This window comes from Grus americana, chromosome Z, assembly GCF_028858705.1.
Source record: "Grus americana isolate bGruAme1 chromosome Z, bGruAme1.mat, whole genome shotgun sequence".
Taxonomy (NCBI): Eukaryota; Metazoa; Chordata; class Aves; order Gruiformes; family Gruidae; genus Grus; species Grus americana.
The window spans coordinates 14,166,871-14,175,365 of NC_072891.1; positions in this window are offsets into that span (position 1 = coordinate 14,166,871).

Genomic DNA, 8,495 nt, shown 5'->3' on the forward strand with positions numbered 1-8,495 from the left:
AAACTGCATGCATCGCCTTCCCTTCATCCACTAGGCGGGTGACCTCGTCATAAAAGGGTATCAAATTAGTTAAACAAGACTTTCCCTTTGTGAACCCATGTTGACTGCACCTGAGGATTGCATTGTTCTTTAAATACCTTTCTTCCCACCCTCTACCCCCAATATGCTCTGTTTGCATATCAAGACCATCTAAGCAGACACAGACCTGTAGCTCCCTCCCGCACATCGTCTGAACATGCAGGGAGGGACCTGTAGCTCCCTCCCGCACATCGTCTGAACATGCAGGGCAGGAGAGCAGGAGTGCTTTAAAGCCACATTACAAGTGCTCCCTGTATGACCTCTAGTCCTTCCAGAGTTAGGACTGTTCACAATACATGTCCCCACTCTGTGCAGATGTACACATTCCCACTGCTTGACTTTTACCTTTATATTTTGCCATATTAAAGCATTCTTTCTTTAAATAGGCCTGAATTACAAAGCCATGTAGACAACCCCCTCCAAAATTGTTATGCCATCCATACACTGTTGATTAAATGTAGAACAGCTGCAGGCTTGCAATCTCTAGAAAAAAACCCACACATGTTCACTGGTCATTCCCCAAAGACAGCTACTTTTGAGCAACACCAGCCAATTTTTAATTCATTCTACATGTGCTCTATTTATATTGTAGAGTACAACTTTTTAATCAGGACATGATGCAGTAGTAAATCAAGAGTGTTGCAAAACTTTATTTGAAAATATATAAGGGCCATATCATTAATCTAAACACAAGATGTACTAAACAACTTTTACTCCGGAGCCTAATTTTATGACTGAAGTCTAAGTATTTGCACCTTTATTTTAAATCACTCATGATAATTTGCAAGACAACAATACTTACATTGATCTAACATTTTAGAGTAGATCATGAGCCAGTATCCAACAAAGCATTCACAACAGTAGAAAACCTACAAAAATACTGACATTTCTGGATTTCAAACAGGAATCAAGAAAATAATTGTGAGAGCTGTTAATACCTTGTAGTTGTTCAAGGAAAACACATTCCAGTTGTCTGTATCCAAAGCACTATTGCCTGAAATTACACCCATCTAATTTTACATACTTATGTAAGGCATCTAAATTAAGAGCCTCATTGCTCTACTTCAACACTGTACCTCAGAGAGGGAGATTTATTCCTGTGATCTGAACTGCCTCTGGGCAGACACTCTCCCTCCACTGAGTGCAGGAGCCTAGACTCTCAAGGTTTTCCTTCAGACATCTCCAAAGTAAGATAGATGAAGTCACACCTATGAAAAAATAGAAATAAGATGAAGCTTAGTTAAAAGCAATTCAGTAGATATACCCCACAAAGTTGGGGAAGGGAAGCTTTGTTATCTTTCTCTCTTTACTCTCCTCCTCTCCCGCAAACCATCTGTGAGAATCTCTCCTGTGAACACCTCTTCTGTGAGCCAAATGTCAGGTGTTGAAAGAGGGGTATGTGCAGGCTTCATTCTTGTACATAATAATAGAGATAAGGAAAATTCCACTTCCGATTCTGCTTCTAACAGCAGACATTACTCTGCTGCTAACTGCATTGTTAGCTAGGGTTTTGACTCATATTTTGAAATGAGTTCATGTGGCCATTTCATGTTTTACCACCTCCCAGCTGTTCACCCATCAGAACAGAAGTAATAGAAGGAAATACGTACTTGCCTGGCAGTCAGTAGGCTAGTGTGTGTTGGTCTAAGTGTCCAGTGGCAGTGAGTTTAATGCCAGACTCTAAATTGTGATGAATGAAAACGTAAAAGTGTACTGACGAGGTTAGTAACTCTGCTGGGAACAGTATATTCTTAAACCATAATATAAAGACTCACCAAAGCTCCACTGTGGTATCTCTCACTCAAAAAATAAGGAAAGGCAGAACTGTATCTATAGTCATTTAAAGAGAGAGGTTTGAAAAAGGTCAGATGACTCATGCCCTAGAGATGTAAATTTGCCTGCAGTGACTGTGAAAGAAACCAAGCTCATTGCCCCAGATGTAGATGCCCTCCAACTGCAGTTAGGTAGAATGGATCCCGTCCTGAGCATGAAAATGCCGCTATGTAGAACACATTTCAAAATCAGTTTAGGGAACTGATTACCAAGTGATATCACCAGGGCTTGTTAATGAAAATCAGGCCAATGTCTTGTTTCCAAACTTTAGAAAGCTTCATTGTAATGTTACAAAGAACAACCAGCTCACTTGGGAAAGTATTTTAGTTAAGGTACAAGGAGAATGTGTGCATCATGTTTCTTTGAAAAGAATTCAGGTTACCTCCTCTATAAAGATTGTCCTCGTTGTGTCCTCTTTGGTATTTAGTAAACAATGCAAATCCTGAAAATCATTACAATCTTGAATAGTTTGTACTGAGGGAACTGTCCCTCTGAAGTCTCTGGAACATTTTCCTATAGCTTATGCATAAACTAAGTACATGAGAAGCCAAGAATTTTAAGTATTTGTAGAATCATACCTACATTTTATATACATTACAGTGCTTACCATCAATTCTTATTATAAAATGAGGTAGACTACAACCAACAGGCCTTCTTCTTAGCGTTTTATTTTATTTGTCATTTACCACTGGAATATCTTTGTGTTCATTTCTCGTTATTCTTCATCTACCTACCTCATCCAACTAATTTACTTTACACTATGTTAAACGCATCATGGCATTATAAAGTGTAAAATCAGACTGTCTGACACTGTGCTGCATGTCACTATTACAATACTGTATGTTCTGCTTTAGGTCACATGACAAAATTAGCTACATTCAATGCCGGGCAACGTTCCAGTGTTTCTGTAATAGATATTCTAGGACATCGTTAACATTACTTCATGCTATGTACAACAGGCTTGGTTTTAATTAACCTGCCTCCAGTAATTATTGAAAGAAAATTGAAGGAGAACTAAGAGAAAAAACTCCTGCTGTGCTCAGCGGGACAGGATCAGAGCATGGACTGTCTTGTTTGCTTTGCCAGGGAAGGACAGGATTCTATCAGCTGACATCAAGTGATGTTAACAGCCGCCTCAAAGATTTCTGTAGGAGCTAGTCCAGAGATGGAACTAAAAGAATGAAAAGCAATGAAGAAGGAACATTTCAGAAACCAAGAGAAAACTGATTAAAACAGAAGTTAAAAGAATATGTTGTAAGTCTAGTAGTGAGCAGAAGCTTAAGTCCTTGACACTGATTACAAAAGACTGTGCTTTTAGTTGGGAATATCTGGGGTTTGCCTTGCTGTTAACAAGTACTGCATTCTCTGTTGGTATCTGAGTCTGCTTAATACACCCCTCTCTCTCTGAGTTTTCCTCCTCTGTATTGCACTGTCTTTCCTTCTGGGATAGGAAATGGACTCGTTACCATCAGACCTCTAATCAAATGCAGGTGCACAATGACCTTTAAGTCTTGGGTTTATGTTGTAAATTATATAATATTTGAGATCTCTGTGAAGTTTTGAATTTCATGTAAAGTTGCTTTTGAGTAGCAGAAACTTCAATAATTTAACAGGCTGCTTATGTTTAATAATTAATACTATGAAGAATACGTCTTAAAATGACACCATAATGCTGTTTGCAGTAGGTTTGTCTTCTCTTCTTGTCCAGATAATAATTTTGGAGGCTTTTACAGGTGATTTGTAGATGGAACATACTAAAGGCCAGGGATCAAACCTTTAAGTCTTTGGACAAGCTATGTTGTGGGTTTTTTTTTTTTTAATTTTGAATAAAATTTTCCCTATGAAAAACAAATCGCTTCTGTCCCCTTACTCTAGTCCAGAAAATCTAAACTGCTTCAGAGTGAGAATTCCTATAGCTCCTCCCTCAATGCTCTTAGTACACTACAGGCACTTTCACACCTGATTTGAACTGTTTAAATACTATAATTATTAACTACATAATTTCAATCTCATTTACCTAAGCAGCCTTCACTTTCAAAATGGTGTAGATATTAAGTGTAGAAGCTGTTTTACCATAGCCTTAATGTTGTAGAGTTTATTTTAGAAAACCAACATCATCTATGGTTGATCAGTAAGTAAAAGTGGCTATATTAAGTGTTTTGTGGCATTTATTAAATAAATTATACTAAGATAGTAATCTATGTATTTATCCAGGGAAACAGGAACAGAAAGTACAAATCAGTTGTTGTAGTGGTGGTGTTAGAAACATCATGTTTTCATTTCCTGGCTTTTGTGATTTGAACTCTGCAACCTTTTTCTTGAGTGAATGTAGCGGGTTTTTGTTTATCAGCTGAAATCCAGAAATGCTTCCATTCTACAAGTGTTTGTCTCCCAGAACATCCCTGGAAAATTTAAGCGGTTCGTCCACTTCCCAGTTCCCACACCCTATCAAGATTCAAGGAGACATTTCAAAGCTGACTCTCATGAATATAATATCAATTCTATTAGTTGATGGATGACAGTGGTAAATGTGATATCGATACTTTGAAAATGAGAAGACAAAACAAAGCACATCTTTTGTTATTATACAGCTTCTATTTTCAGATATATATCTTGTTCAGATACCTACCTTTTCAAAGCCAAAACCAGCCAAAGAAACTGTATTCTGAAACAAAGCATTCACTCCAGGTTATCTACCATCCTTAGGCATTCTGGAAAACAGAAATGAGAGGCTCAACAAATGAACTTTTACATTTATTAACTGTGGAACTTTCCATCTTCAATCAATCATAGAATGGTTTGAGTTGGAAGGGACCTTTAAAGGTCATCTAGTCCAACCCGCCCTGCAATGGCAGGGTCACCCTCCACTAGACCAGGTTGCCCAAAGCCCCATCCAACCTGGCCTTGAACACTTCCAGGGAGGGGGCATCCACAGCTTCTCTGGGCAACCTGTGCCAGTGCCTCACCACCCTCGCAGTGAAGAATTTCTTCCTCATATCTAATTTAAATCTACCCTCTCTTAGTTTAAACCCATTGCCCCTTGTTCTATCACTACACTCCCTGATAAAACAGTCCCTCTCCATCTTTCCTGTAGGCCCCTTCAGGTACTGGAAGGACGCAATTAGGTCTCCATGGAGCCTTCTCTTCTCCAGGCTGAACAATCCCAACCCTCTCAGCCTGTCCTCACAGGAGAGGTGCTCCAGCCCTCTCATCATCTTCATGGCCCTCTCTGGATTCGCTCCAACAGCCCCATGTCCTTCTTGTAGTGGGGACCCCAGAGCTGGACAGGGTACTCCAGCTGGGGTCTCACAAGAGTGGAGTAGAGGGGCAGGATCACCTCCCTCAACCTGCTGGCCATGCTGGTTTTGATGCAGCCCAGGACATGGTTGGCTTTCTGGGCTGCAAGCGCACACTGCCGGCTCATGTTGAGCTTCTCATCAATCAATACCCCCAAGTCCTTCTCCTCAGGGCTGCTCTCAATCCATTCTCCGCCCTGCCTGTAGTTGTGATTCGAATTGCCCCGACCTATGTGCACGACCTTGCACTTGGCCTTGTTGAACTTCATGAAGTTCACATGGGCCCACCTCTCAAGCCTGTCAAGGTCCCTCTGGATGGCACTCCTTCTCTCCAGTGTGTTGACTGCACCACACAGCTTGGTGTCATTGGCAAAATTCCTGAGGGTGCACTTGATCCCACTGTCCATGTCACCAACAAAGACGTTAAACAGCACTGGTCCCAGTACCGACTTCTCAGGAACATCACTCATCACTGGTCTGCACATCTCCATGCAACATCTATAAGAATGCTTTCACAGATATAGGAGAATATCCTTTTTTTTTTTATTTCTCTATTCTCTACCTTTTCAACATCATAATTTGTGCTTAGGATTTCTTAAATAGAAGGAATTAACTGTTGTTACTGTTTTATGAATCTTAATTACCCTCTGACAGTCAGTATAAGATTCATCTTCTTCAAGGGTAATAGCCAACCACTGGCTTTGTGAACCTGTTGTGAGAGTGTCTACACAGCGTATTGCCAATATATTCCAGTGGGACAGCAACAACAGCAAAGATCTATGCTGTGGTTAAACTGCTTTTATTACACAAATATGGTTGCTTAGAATTTGCTTGGGTCTCTAGAGTGTGATAGTTCATATAGTAAAACCTGTATCTGTATTTCCTTTCCTATCAATGTTAATAATCCAAAACATTTCCATAGCAAGAGAAGCATTTCCTTTCAAATACATTCTCATTCAAAATTGCCTACTTCATCCATGCTGTACTGTCATTAACCACTATCTTCTTTCCCTTGAGAAAGAATTGCCTATGAATACAAATGATACAGTTTTTGTCCTAACACAAATTTCTGGACAGTCAAGAGCACTAGAAAAAGCAAAAAAAATTGGCAATTTCCCACACAGGCAATAAACTAGAATAGCCTGTATCTTTCTTCCAATTGGTGTGAGCCAGGGAAATCCAATCATTATTGCCAGCTCCCACTGCCTTAAAAAAAATGACTCTTCAAATACTCTGAGATTTTAAAAATCATATTCAGGATCCTTTCTCTTTAACATTTGATATTTAGCTTTAAAGACATTTGCATGCCTTTGTAGATCAAAAGGGGAAGCAGAAGAGTAAATCTGGAAAGGTGGTCTTGACTTATGGTGTGATGGAAGTGTATTGCACCCTCACAGAACTGCATAGAGCCTTTTCAGGAGAACATTCAGCACTGCACAACAGCAGAGTGCTGTTCACAGGAGACTAGAGATTCTGCCATACAACCTAGCTAGAGCAGAATTTCATCAGAAGACACAAAAGGTTTAAACTTTATTGAATTCTGAATTAATTTATTTTAGTTCAAGTTAAGGAGCATTGATAAGTAGAGGAAAAAATATTTATTTAGTTTTATTCTGTATTTTATAATCTCTGTTGGCCTTGTTGCTGAAAGGCGAGGAAAGATTTATTTGAATTTTGTGTAGCATTGTGCATTTTGTTCTATTTATTTGTTAAAAAATTTCAAACTGTTTTCACATGGATGTTTTTAAGGGTAGTCAGGAGAGGTCTTTGATGTCTTCAAGCAACTTCGTAGCTCCCCAGTAAAATATTAAAATAATTAGATTCATTATTCTTGCAGTTTTAACAGGAAACTTACTGCTGGTGAACAATAAATATTTTGTGTTTGCAAATCTGCCTGGAACAAGACTCTTCTTATTTCTACTGTAACAAAGATGCCTACTGTTTCTACTTTTCAAGACATACTCATATTCCCTTTAGGAATCCTTAAGGGATTGAAGATGCTTTGAAATCCATTGGGTGATGAGCACTTAACTGGGTTAGGCTCCTTTGAAATCCTGGCCCCACATTCTGAAACGCTGACCAGAACTCTTCTTTGCAGAACTAATTAACTACTATATCTAGTGCTTGGTGTTTACAGTGAGATGATATACAAAAGCCTAATGTAGACCTAAAATGAAAATATACTTATTGGTAATTAAAACTGTAAGCTTCATGAGTTTTATTTTTCTCAGGAGTTCCCTAGTATTGAATACAGACACACTTACTTGATTTTACAATAACTTGTATTTGGTGGATCACCTTTCAAATGTACACATGAAGTGGGATCAAGATGAGTATTTCAGGGTCTCATTGAGACGGTGCAATAGCTTTTGGATGAAATATGGCACCCAAGGATACTCAGGGCAGTGTGTTGTGTACATATGACTAGGGCAACTGGAAGAGCTTTAAACCTCTGGGACGGTCCTTGGAAGTGATATAATACAGTAGTTTTGATGTAGCCAAAGATATCCCAATTATTTTACAATAGCATAGAACAGCTTTGACCATTGTGGGTTGATTGCTTGCCAGTATTTGACTTTCAAATGACAATCAGAAACTGCAGAATTGTACTTTGAGTCATTCATACTATTTTGCTTGCCAGAAGTTAGTTAACCTCTTTTGCTCCTTAACAGCTCTTCCAAATGCTATTTCAAACATACTGTACCCAGAATGGAGCACTGTTGCCTTAAATGACCTTCTTTCTACACAATGGTAGAAAACTAGCAGTTTTAGGCAATGTTTCTCTTCACATAGCTTTCAGTACTGAAAAAAAGACATCCTGGGTAACGTAAAAATAGCTTCTCAATTTTTTTTCTGAAGAATGAGCAATAAAGCTGAATGGAAGCAGTTTGTGAAGTGCAGCTAAGCACCACACAGCTGCACATTCACTCTCCCCACCTCAGCAGGATGGGGGAAAGAGAATTAGAAGGGTAAAAGTGAGAAAAGTCGTGGGTTCAGATAAAAACAATTCTATTATTATTATTATTAAATGAAAAGGAAAATAACAAAGAGGAAAATAAGGAGGTGATTGGTGACAGCCAACATGGCTTCACTGAGGGAAAATCATGCCTAACAAATTTGGTGGCCTTCTACAATGGGGTTACAGTCTTCGGGGACAAAGGAAGTGCGACAGACATCATCTACCTGGACTTGTGCAATGCATTTGACACTGTCCCGCATGACATCCTTGTCTCTAAATTGAAGAGGCATGGATTCGATGGAAGGACCACTCAGTGGATAAGTAATTGG